This window comes from Macaca mulatta, chromosome X (assembly GCF_049350105.2).
Source record: "Macaca mulatta isolate MMU2019108-1 chromosome X, T2T-MMU8v2.0, whole genome shotgun sequence".
NCBI classification, from domain to species: Eukaryota; Metazoa; Chordata; class Mammalia; order Primates; family Cercopithecidae; genus Macaca; species Macaca mulatta.
Genome location: NC_133426.1, coordinates 158,355,788 through 158,368,882, shown reverse-complemented (window position 1 = coordinate 158,368,882; position 13,095 = coordinate 158,355,788). Strand labels below are relative to the sequence as shown.

The window sequence follows — 13,095 nt, the reverse complement described above, 5'->3', positions numbered from 1 at the left end:
TCAACCCAGGGAATCCCTGGGTGACCAGATGTGATGCCACTCTCTTGTGCATTTGAGGTCAAGAGAGAAGCAAGGGCCTCCCTCTCAGGGGCAGTTGGAGATCAGCCAAGGGCAGCGGGCCCCAGCTCTGTGAGGAGGCAAGGTGAGATGCTGAGGGAGGACTGAGGAGTATCTCACCCCTGGTAGCGACCCCAAATAATCCAGTGCCACCTCTCCTGCTGCTAGCTCTGGACCATCCAGGGCAGGACTCCTTAGGCTGGGCAATCCCCAGTCCCCCACCACTTAAGCCGCAGGGGACTCTGGAGACAGAGCTTAGTATGACCAGGGCAGGACTGGTTAGGAGAGGACAGCTCCCAGGCTCTGCCAGGAAACAACGTCAGGAACCTAAGGGAGAGCTGAGGTTACCCCCACCCCAAACTCCATTCCCATCTCTACCTCCATCCCCCACCTACACCCCCATTCCCACACCCATCCCTACTGGCAACTCTATCCCACATCTCCCACCTGCTCCTGGCAGAATCCGGATCTGCCCCTGATTTCAACCCAGGGAAGCCCTGGGTGGCCGGATGTGATGCTGCTGACTTGTACATTGTGGGTCAGAAAGAATCAAAATCAAGGGCATGGTTCCGAGGAGCCGATTGAGATCAGCAGAAGGGAATGGGTCCGGGCTCTGTGAGGAGGCAAGGTGAGACCATGAGGAGGGAATGAGGAGGCCCTCACCCAGATAGAGGACCCCAAATAATCCAGCACTGCCTCTGCTGCCAGCCCTGGACCACCCGGGGAAGACTTCTCAGGCTGGACCGTCCGCCCTCCCCACTGCCACTTAAGCAACAGGGGACTCTGGAGTCAGACCTTGGTGTGACCAGGGCAGGGCCGGTCAGGAGAGGGCAGGGTCCAGGCTCTGCCAAGCATCAAAGTCAGGATCCTGAGAGAGAATTGAAGGCCCCCACCCCAACCCCTATACCCATCCCTAACCCCATACCCACCCTACTTACATTCCCATCCCCATCCCCATCCCTACACCCAACCCCATCTTTGCAGCATCTGTTTCTTTCTCTGCAGTCAACCCAGAGAAGCCCCAGGAATGACAGACAGGCACGCTGATCCTGACATCCACATCCAGGACTGAAGGAGGGAAGGGGCTTAGTATCATGAGCAGGGCCTCAGGGGAGTCTCTACTCCTACTCTGCTGGGAGTAGAGGGAGGCCTCAGAGGACGCAGGTCCTCAGGATACGGGGTCCACTCCCCCCCGTCTGAGACTGAGGCACCTCCTCTTTCGTCCTTGGGAATCGGAGAGATGGAGACTCAGGTCAACAGAGGGTGGGGCCCAACCCTGCCAGGATCAAGGAGAGGAAAAAGAGGGAGGACTCAGCGTACCTTGGAGTCCAGATCAATGGGGACCTTGGCCCTGGGAGGTCCAGTACACAGTGGCCACCTGTAGCCCATGCTTGCTGCACCTTCTGGGTGACAGAGAGGAGAGGGCTGTGGTCAGAGCAATGGTGACTCAGGTCAACAGGGGGAGTAGTCCCAGGATCCGCAGGCCCCAATGTGTGCCCCATTCATGAAGATTGGGGATGCCTCTGCTCAGAAAGAAGGGACCCCACAGAGTCTGACTGTCTCCTGATTTTTGCTCAGAGGGGACCAGATCAGGGATGGCCCTATGTGCCAACCTCATTTGTGCCACAGGAAAGAAGTTGAGGAGCCCTCAGGGAGATGGGGTCTTGCAGTAAAGGGGAGCTATCTGCTCATCTCAGGGAGTTTCAGGTTGAAGAATGGCAGGCCCCATCAGGATGAAGAGTAACCCACAGGAAGCCATAGGAACACTCACCCCAGAACCAAAGGGGTCATACCTGAACACCCCATGTGGGGGTGACAGGATGTGACTCCATCTCATTCCTGTTTCCAGATCTCAGGGAGGTGAGGAACTTGTTCTCAGAGGGTGACTCAGGTAAACACAGGGGCCACCATCTGGCCGATAGGATCTGTCAGTAGTTCCCAGGATCTGTCAGTAGTTTTGGTGAGGAACATGAGGGAGGATTGAGGGCACCCTTGGGCCAGAACACAGATGAGGACCTCACAGAAATCTGCCCTGCCCCTGCTATCACTCCAGAGATCATTGGCAGGGCTGTCTGCTGAGGTGTCCCCCACCCCACTTACCCTGGGATCATTGGTGTCAGTGGTGTCACCTTGGTCTGAGGGGTCTGCACTCAGGTCAGTAGAGGGAGCGTCTTAGGCCCTGCCAGGAGACAAGGTGAGTACCAAGCAGGTTCCTCACCCAGAACACATGGATTCCAATGGATTTCAGCATCTCTTGCTGTCCTTCCCAGGAGGACCTGGGCACAGTGTGGCCAGATGTGAGTCTCCTTATGTCCTGTTCCCTATCAGGGATGTGAGCTCTTAATCTGAGTTTCTCAGGCCAGCAAAAGGGTGGGATCCAGGCCTTGCCAGGAGAAGGGTAACGGCCCTGCATGAGCACAGAGGGGACCATCCACCACAGGAGGGTGGAGACCTCACAGATTCCAGCTTGCCCTCCTGTTAGCACTGGGGTCCTGAGGCTGTGCTTGCAGTCTGCACCCTGAGGGTCCATGCATTCCTCTTCCAGGAGCTCCGGGAAACAGACACTGAGGCCTTGGTCTGAGGCAGTGCCCTCCGGTCACAGAGCAGAGGAGATGCAGATGTCTAGTACCAGCAATGAATGTTTGCCCTGAATGCACACTAATGGCCCCCACCGCCCCAGAACCCATGGGCCTCACCCTCTCTACCATCAGTCCTGCAGAATCAGCCTCTGCTTGCTTGTGTACCCTGAGGTGTCCTCTCACTTTTTCCTTCAGGTTCTCAGGGGACAGGCTGACCAGGATCACCAGGAGGCTCCAGAGGATCTCCAGGAGGTCCCAGAGGATCCCCAGGAGGCCCTAGAGAAGCACCAAAGGAGAAGATCTGTAAGTAAACCTTTGTTAGAGTCTCCAAGGTTCAGTTCTCAGCTGAGGCTCTCACATGCTCCCTCTCTCTCCAGGCCAGTGGGTATCCATTGCCCAGCTCCTGCCCACACTCCTGCCCTGACCAGAGTCATCATGTCTCTTGAACAGAAGAGTCAGCACTGCAAGCCTGAGGAAGGCCTTGAGGTCCAAGAAGAGGCCCTGGGCCTGGTGAGTGCGCAGGCTGCCGCTACTGAAGAGCAGGAAGTTGCGTCCTCCTCCTCTCCTCTGGTCCCAGGCACCCTGGGGAGGTGCCTGCTGCTGGGTCGCCAGGTCCTCTCCAGAGTCCTCAGGAAGCCTCTGCCTTCCCCACTGCCATTGATTTCACTCTATGGAGGTAATCCATTAAGGGCTCCAGAAACCAAGAAGAGGACGGGCCAAGTACCTTTCCTGACCTGGAGTCCGTGTTCTGAGCAGCACTCAGTAAGAAGGTGACTGACTTGATTCATTTTCTGCTTCTCAAGTATTGAGTCAAGGAGCCAGTCACAAAGGCAGAAATGCTGGAGAGTGTCATCAAAAATTACAAGCACTATTTTCCTGTGATCTTCGGCAAAGCCTCCGAGTCCTCGCAGCTGGTCTTTGGCATTGACGTGAAGGAAGTGGAACCCACTAGCAACACCTACACCCTTGTCACCTGCCTGGGACTCCTATGATGGCCTGGTAGTTGATAATAATCAGATCATACCCAAGACGGGCCTCCTGATAATCGTCCTGGGCATGATCGCAATGGAGGGCAAATGCGTCCCTGAGGAGAAAATCTGGGAGGAGCTGAGTGTGATGAAGGTGTACGTTGGGAGGGAGCACAGTGTCTGTGGGAAGCCCAGGAAGCTGCTCACCCAAGATTTGGTGCAGGAAAACTACCTGGAGTACCGGCAGGTGCCTGCCAGTGATCCCGTATGCTATGAGATACTCTGGGGTCCAAGGGCGCTTGCTGAAACCAGCTACTTGAAAGTCCTGGAGCATGTGGTCAGGGTCAATGCAAGAGTTCGCATTTCCTACCCATCCCTGCGTGAAGCAGCTTTGAGAGAGGAGGGAGAGGGAGTCTGAGCATGAGTTGCAGCCAGGGTCAGTGGGAGGGGGGCTGGGCCAGTACATCTTCCAGGGCTCCGTCCAGTAGTTTCCCCTGCCTTATGTGACATGAGGCCCATTCTTCACTCTTTGAAGAGAGCAGTCAGCATTCTTAGTAGTGGATTTCTGTTCTATTGGGTGACTTTGAGATTTATCTTTGTTTCCTTTTGGAATTATTCAAATGTTCCTTTTAATGGATGGTTGAATGAACTTCAGCATTCAAATTTATGAATTATAGTAGTCACACACAGTGCTGTTTACATAGTTTAGGAGTAAGAGTCTTGCTTTTTATTCAGATTGGGAAGTGCATTCTATTTTGTGAATTGGGACATAGTAACAGCAGTGGAATAAGTATTCATTTAGAAATGTAAATGAGTTAGCAGGAAAATTGACGAGGTAAAGAAATTAAAAATATTTAATTCTTGCCTTATACTCAGTCTATTCTGTAAATTCTTTTTTTAAAAAATGCATACCTGGATTTCCTTGGCCTTTGAGAATGTAAGATAAATTAAATCTGAATAAATAATTCTTCTTGTTCACTGGCTCATTTCATCTCTATGCACTGAGCATTTGCTCTGTGGAAGGCCCTGGGTTAATAGTGGAGATGCTAAGGTAAGCCAGACTCACCCCTACCCACAGGGTAGTAAAGTCTAGGAGCAGCAGTCATATAATTAAGGTGGTGAAATGCCATCTAAGATGTAGAAAAAAAGTAAGAGAGGGGTGAGGGTGTGGTGCTCCAGGTGAGCGTTGTCCAGATTCTCAGAGGGTGTAAGAAAAGCTCATAATGGAAAACTGAACAGTTCTTTTATGATGGTGGATGAACAGAGAAGAGTGGAGTAGGAATGGAAAGTGTCTTGTGTTTTAGTCCCAGTGCTGTTGAACACAGTACAAGAGCTACGTGATGAACACTTATCATCTGAAAACGTTTCCTGAGAGAGAAGCATAAATCTCCCTGGAAAGGAGACCCAGAAGCCACTGGCCAGGTACTTTTCTGCCTGACTGAGAGAACTAGAGCTGACTCTATTAAAAATGAATTCTAGTTAGATTATCTCAAGTGCAGTTTGACCAGTTGTAAGCAAGGTGGTGACAAAATGAATGAAAATAGTTATTTGCATGGAGAAGCATGTGGGAGCGAGGGAAGGAGTTGGTCTCTGACTCAAAATCTAGGAACTTTGAACTGAGTCTGGCTGCAGAAAACTCCCGCATACCCAAATTTTGAAGTACATTTTCTAAGAGGTAACCACTTACTAAATTTTATGGATGGAACTTCATTTTTTGTCTAATTATTCCATGTCCTATTGAGCTGTATGTTCTCTGATAATTCTTGGAAAAGAAAGACAACAGCAAAATCCCAGAGTCCTAGGGCCTGGGGTCAAATAATATTGGAAATAACAGGCATCTGCCCCTCTTTAAACTTCTAATTTACACTAGGCCCTGAGCCAGGTGTTTCATCTACATTGCATACACTCCAACTGTCCTACTAGACAGGGCTTCTCAAATCTGCTTACAGATGAAGAATCAAGGGTCATGGGGCTTGTGAATTGGAGCATAATAACGGTATTTCTTGGGTATTTCCCAGGATCACGTGGCTAGTAAGGAACAGGACTGGAACCAGACCCCTGGTCTGAATTCCTTTAGAGCCCATACAGCTCCCACTCCCCGCAGCCCGAGGCTGACCTCCTGACTGGTACTTCATTTCTCTTTTCAGCACTGCACCATGTCGCTCAGGTGACAAAAAAGAAGGACCTTGAGCACAAGATACTAAAAGCAGACCTGGAGGTGACAATGAGAATCAAACACCATTTAGGACTGGTGTATGCTGGGTTCCTCAAGACCTGACTGCCCAGATATGGTCATTTCTGTCTAGTCCCAGCACTTTCCGGAATTAAAGCACATTTCTCCTGGTCACTTCCATATTATTTGTCTGACTCTGGAACCTGGCCTGCTGAGCAGCTTGTCATTGGTCCCCACAGAGCAGCCTAGAATCACCTGCTTTCTTCCTGACAGGGAGCATTTATTCTCCCTGTAGAAGTCCTCTGGTTGTCCCATCTCTCACTCAGGAAGCCATGTGATATCAACAACCATTGTGATACAAAAATTCACATGGGACAGTGACTTTTGGACATCTGGATACCACTCTGGTTATCTTCGACACAGTCTCTAAGTGTTTTCCTAAGGGGTTGAGTAGGGTCTGATTTGCCATATTATCTATTAGTTCTTGGGATATCCCCCTGAAGTTGCACAAAGTTTGGAACCACCTTGATACTTGAAATCGGACTTTTACAGGGTGCTTTATTTGGAATTCACCTCTGAACACATGCACAGATGAATGGTCAAAAACCAAAGCTTCCTTCATGAATATTAGGTGAGGAAACACTTTGGAAATCCCAGTGGAACAAACATCTACTTACTGAGGCTAAATTCCTAAATCTCTGGAGTCCCCCAGGAAGTGAAACCTAATTCCTTGGAATACATGCCAGCTCTCATGAAAAAGGAATAATTAAGCAGCCTTCTACTGCCTCATGTCTGTTTAATTGCTCCACGGAAAAATACTGGCTTTCAGTGTGCCTAGGGGCACCTGACAGGTGTTCAGGCATGTGCAGAGTAGCAGAAACTCATAAGCTATGATTTCGATCAGGAATCAAATGGAGGAAAAAATTCTCAGCCTACTTAGTGGGAGCTAAATGATAAGAACTTATAAAACAGAGAAGGAAATAACAGACACTGGGGTCTACTTGAGTGGGGAGGGTGAGAGGAGGGAAAGAAGCAGAAAAGATAACTATTCTGTGCTGGGCTTAATACCTGGATGGCAAAATCTGTATAACAAATCTGTGTCACGTGTTTACCTATATAATAAACCTTCTCACGTACCCCCAAACCTAAAATAAAAGTTAAAAAAATAAAGGGTATTGCAAAGATAAGCCTTCCTGCTGAGAATTTCAAGATTCTGGGACAGTTGTGCTCCTATATTAGAAAGCATCTGTGACATACTAGATCCTTGAACAAGTTGGAGAGCTTCAAGGCAAATTTGGCCTTCTTAGAAACTCCTCCTAGAAACGAGATGGATTGTGTAACACCAAATTATAATAGTTGCTTTTTATTGAGCACTTACTATGTAACAGTTTATGGGGGAAGCTATATTACTTACCCACATCTTGTCTTTCTCTCCTGTCTGGACACATGGGAACAGTAAAGTCCACTTGCAGTTAGGAAGAGTAGTGTGACAACCCCTTACCACTGAAACATGAGCAGAAGCATTGTTTGTCACATCCAGGAATGTGAGAGTGACTGTGCCACTTTCCGCTTTCTCCCTCCTTTCAATGGCAAGACTGGCAGCTTCATCTTGAGATGATGGAATCACAAAGTGGAAGTAGCATGGATCCCTGGGTCACGTGAGAGTGTAGAGCCCCTGGCAAACTGTATCACAACTTATGTATGCATAAAATAAACTTGTGTCATGCCAATCAAATTTCAGCGTTTGTCTGATGCATCAGCTAGCAATTACTTTAACTACCATAGCTACCATTTCTGTTGTTAAGTATAAATATTTTGTATTTCAAAGGTAGTAGTTTGCATATTGTTATTGCAGAAATTATAGAAATTTATATAATTCACAATTTTCCCCTTTACAAAACTCCTCCACAGTTTATCCCCCTCCTTAGAGGTCACAACAATTAACAATCTGGTGTGTATTATTTTAAAACTGACTCTAGGCTATTAATTGACAGATAAGCTATAACAATATATTGCTTTTATTTAATACACAAGAGTGATAACGTACATATTGATCTGCCACTAGCCTTTGTGACTTCATAAAATGGATATGGGATCTTTCCACAACAGTATATATATAGATCTCGCTTTTGAAACTAATTTCTATAATTCTAAAGTAGGCATGCACCATAATTAAACTCTTTCTTCCCAATGGACACCAGTTGTTTCCCATTTGCTGTATGATGAATAGAATAAAATCAACATCTTTGAATATGAATTATTGGGCAAACATTAATGTTTTCTTATAAGAAATATATTAACATGGATGTTGGGTGAAAATGAAAAGGGTATAAATAGTTTAACATTTTATAAATATTTCTGAAATTTCATTGCAAAAATGCTGTACCAATTCACATTCTCATAAAAATCAAAAATGATTTGAAATTATGAAATGTGGACAGGAGATTTCTCCTCTGCTTTCAGAAAGATTTGGTCAGAATGAACAGGAGCCTGGGAAGGAGAGCAGACAGGAGACTCTCAGCCCGTGAGGGGCATTGGGAGGATCCAGGGGGACAGCAATTGCCAGAGTCCATGAGAGAGACCACATGTGAAACCAGGACCACAGAGCTTCAGGCAGGCTGGCACTCAGCACTCTGAATCCAGAGTTCAGCCTGGTGGGGGCAGGGACCTGAGGGAGAGAAGGGGGAAGGTAGGAGGGAGAACAGGACAATGAACAAGAATAGGTTTGGGAAATCCAGGGACCATCATTACCAGCTGGAAGGGGCCACGTGATCTGAATGGGCAGGCTTGTTGGCTGAATGCACCAGTGGGGTGCGGGACACTGCACCCTCCCTCAGAATCACCTTCCCTCTGTCAGGAAGAGTATGCATCATTCTGGGTGAGCTCCCTCTCTTGACCACTCCAATGCTCCTCTGCGTCCTTGCCAGCGTTCCAGGGCTGAGTGCTGTCTTCATGACTACTGTGGACTGGTGTTTTATCCCTGTGGACCCTCCATAGAGGCTGGGCTATGTGAGTGGGTTGCTGACTGATGACCAACAGCCAAGATGGGCCAGGAACACCACGTACTCCAGTGGCTTCCAAGATCTTGGCGCACAAGGGGGCAGATGTCTTGGGGCTGTGATCGCTGCCCTATGTTTCAACCATACACTGTCTAGGGTAGAGGGCTGGTCCAAGGTCTGGACATGGGAAGGTTGGATGGAACCCCTGTGGAAATGGCACCCTCCATTGTTAAGCTGACACGGACGTGTGGGGTCCAATGCAGGAAGTATCATGCACCATCCTGTTGGGAGCATCCTCATCTCCACATCGGTGTTTGGCCCTGGGGAGGAGGTGTCCACAGTGATACCTCAGCTGTAATTTCCATGAGAACTGTGAACTCAAGTGAGTACAGGTAAGGGAACTGTGGGTTTCTTCATGGAGGCAGGAGGCCCAGGTGGGGCAGAATCCAAGATTTGAATCAGTGAATTCCCATGCCTGGTAATTTCATTCATTCATTAGTTCATGCATGCGTTCATTCATCTGGCAAACATTTATTGAACATATGCTGAGGACACACTAACTACAAAACAAAAGAAAATGGCTAGGTCCTTAATTTGTTCTGTGAAGGGTGTGGGGCAGATGGTGAGGTGGAAGGACATGAGCATTTTAGGAAGTGAGGGACTGGGAACTGATAGAGAGTATCTCTATTGATCTGATTTCTAGATGATGCTGTGCCCTTAGTTGAGAGTGACAGTGGAGGAGGAAAAGTTGGTGATGATTTGATGAGGAAGAGTGTGGAGGATGAGGTCTGTGTATATTATGTAGTCAGATAGGTGCTGTAGCCTGTCCATGTGGAGCTATCGCATGAGCAGTAGGAAAATGGATCTGTCTATCTGGATAGGTGCCAGAGCTGGACATTAGGTTTGGCTGCATCAGTAGAAGTATTTTGAGGCTATAGGTTAAGGTAAAATCAAGTGATTATTGTGTAGATACTGGCTTACATGCTACATGATGCCATTCTGTCTCTTGAAAACATATTTATTTAGTAATCAAAATTACATTAAGCTTAATGAAGGAAGTGTACAGGAGGCTTGAAAGGGAGGAAGACCACTTCCAAAAATCCAAATAGAGAGTGTTTCCTATATATGTGTGTATACATTTGTGTATATACATATTTTTGTATGTATACATACATACAAAGATATATGTATATCTTTATGTATACATGTATGTATATGTACAAATATATGTATATATTTATGTATATAAACATGTACATTTGTATAAACAAATACATATGTGTAAATACATTTGTGTGAAGATATATAATTGCATATATATTTGAGGTGGCTCGTGTTGTGTATAGATTTATATATCATCCATTTTCAGTGTCGTATCTGTTACATCATGCTACTTTTAGTGCTCTTGGCATCAGTTGTCCAAGATTAAGTGTATAACTACTAATACCCAGACACTTATCTCCTCTAACGTAGTGTGCTGTATTTGGCAGCTGGCTGCTCTATAGTAACTAAATAAAGATTATGACAAACAGAGCAAGGGGAAATAAGCAATCCCAGGTCACAGTACCTGGGGGTTAGTACTTCATGATGCATTCTGTATCTGGTTGGTGGAAAGTGGTTTTCAAAATTTTAGATGTGGAAACTCTTATTCCAATGGAAACCTTCCACAAAACTCCAGTCCATGAACATGGGGAAGACAGAGCAGTGTGAATGAAGTGAGGACTCTAATCCCATAGTCCTGTCCACCCAGCACCTTTTCTTCCCTCAGAGTATTGGGCCACCCTGACACCCCTGAGCACTACTGGGGCAGCTCTGTGCAAAATGCCCTTCCTCAGACATGGACTTTCTCATGCCCTCCAACAGGCATCTGTCTGTGTGGATGTCATTTTCTCTACTGCACAGAATCTCAACTTTGTTGCCAGGCACTGCCAAAAACTTGTGACCTTCCAAACTCTCCATTCTCTGTATATGCTACAATTCCATTTCTGATTTCCCAAGCTCCTCACTGTCTCCCCACACCCCATGCACTGACCTAAACACATATGGACACACACTGTCCTCCTGCTCACCTGTGTATTCTTTATTCTCAGCATGGGACTCACTCCCCTCCCTCCAACTCACCGTTCCCCTTTGGAATTTACATAGACTCTTCATTCCTGTTGACCCCAATCCCTGTCTTCACCTTCATTCCTAGCCCTGCTTCAAACTCTCTGGGAAAGGGGTCCCTAGTACTGCCTTTACCTTGTCACCTATCAGCACCAAATAACATGATAGGCATTTTCACTTATTTTGAAAGTATTCTTAGATCACATGAAAGCACCCTGAGCAAAAAAGGAGAGCTTGGTACATTTTTCTTATGTATGTTGCCTCTGCTCCCCCAATACAGCACACAATCCCCTTGACTGATATTCAGATTGCCTAATCTCAACTAAAATCTATTAAAGAGGTATAGCTTAATTCCCTTTAAGTACAAAAGGTGAAGTGATGCCTATGAGTTCCTTATTTAACAGAGAAGGGTAATTTGGGTATGGAGTTCACAGCATCCCCTCCAGTCACACTGCGTTCACACTTTAAATGAAGAGTGGCACTTAAATGTCTGGCATATGTAGGCCCACCTGGTTACTGTGCTAGGGCCTTGAGTACAAAAAGGAAGACAGCTGGCCATACCCACTGGAACTCAGAGTAGTCAAACACATGAAAACCAACAGTTTATTTCCATTTCTCCCCTCTTAGCCTTTTGTCTACTACTGGCACACATTTTATTCCTACATATGTTATATACTTCGTCATACAGTATCATTATTTTTACTTTAAATAGTCAACTATTTCTTAAAGACGTGTACATAATATGGAGATTATATTTACCCATGATGTTGCAATTCCTGATGCAATTCATTCTTTTATTTAGATCCAGATTATCTGGTATCATTTTTCAGTCTGCCTGGAAGACTTCCTTTAACATTTCTTTTAAACATCTTTTAATGTTTCTTGTAGTGCCTATCTGGTGGTGATTAATTATTTAAGGTTTTTCATTTCAGAAAAGCCTTTCTTTCACCTCTGTTTTGCTAGATATTTTCACAGTGTATAGATTTCTAGGTTAACAGTTTTGTTTTTGTTTCACTACTTTAAAGATGTTACTCCACACTCATCTTGGTTTAATTGTTTTTTATTTCTATTTTTGAATTTAATATTTGTTTTTTAAAATTTTTAATTATTTTTGTAGAGGTGGAGTCCTGTTCTGCTGCCTATGCTGGTCTTGAACTCCTGGCCTCAAGTGATCTTCCTACTTCAGCTTCCGAAATGGCTGATATTATAGGAATGAGCCACTGTGTCCAATTGGTTTCATTGTTTTTGACAAGAAATCTACTCTTATCCTTATTTTTGTTCCTCTGCAGCTAAAGTGTCTTTTTTCTCTTGATACTGTTAAGATTTTCTCTTTATCATTGGTTTTAAGTCATTGAAATTTCAAGAGCCTTGGTATAGTTTTTTTTCCTATATTTCTTGTTCTTGAAAATTTTTTAGCTTTTTGGATTTGTGGGTTTAGAGTTTTCATCAAAATTGAAGCTTTTTCATGCATTATTTTACCAAAATTTTTTTTCTGTTCCCTCATTTTTCTGTGCTTTAGTCTCCATATATATGTACATTAGGCCACTTGAAATTGCCCCACAACTCACTAATGCTCTATTCATTTTTTTCATTTATTTTTCTCTCTATCTGTTTCATTCTGGAAAGTTTTACTGCTATATCTTCAAATTCATCAATCCTTTCTTCCTACATGTCCAATCTACCGTTAATCCAAATCAGTGTATTTTTTTCAAATCGTACATTGCAGCTTCCACATTTCGAAGTTTATTTAGGGTCTTTTTTTATATCTTCTACGTTAATATGTTTAACGTTTTCTCTTATTTTTTGGACATATGAATTATATATACATATAATCAATATATAGTTATATATAATATATAGTTATATACAATTATAATTATATTATATATATTACTCTTTTGATGTTCTTGTCTACTAACTTTATCATCTGTCTCTTTTCTAGTTTAAATTTAATTTATTTTTCTCCTTATTTTTGATCCTACTTTTCTGTTTCTTTCAAGACCTGGCAATTTGGCATTGGTTGTCAGACACTGTGAATTTTACCATGTTGAGTGCTGGATATTTTTGTGTTTCTATAAATAAATAAATAATATTCTTGAGCTTTGCTGTGAATCTCAGCTAAATTTATTGGAAAGAAAAGGATTGTTCTGCATCTTGCCTTTGAACTTTGTTTAAGTGAGATAAGATCAGTGTTTAGTCTATGGTCAATGTCA

General features: G+C 44.9%; 1 pseudogene; it reads left to right on the top strand.

Annotated features, from left to right (window-relative positions):
- The first annotated feature begins 672 nt into the window (after positions 1-672).
- Positions 673-4,022, top strand: LOC100430204 (melanoma-associated antigen 4-like; annotated as a pseudogene).
- The last annotated feature ends 9,073 nt before the right edge of the window (positions 4,023-13,095 follow it).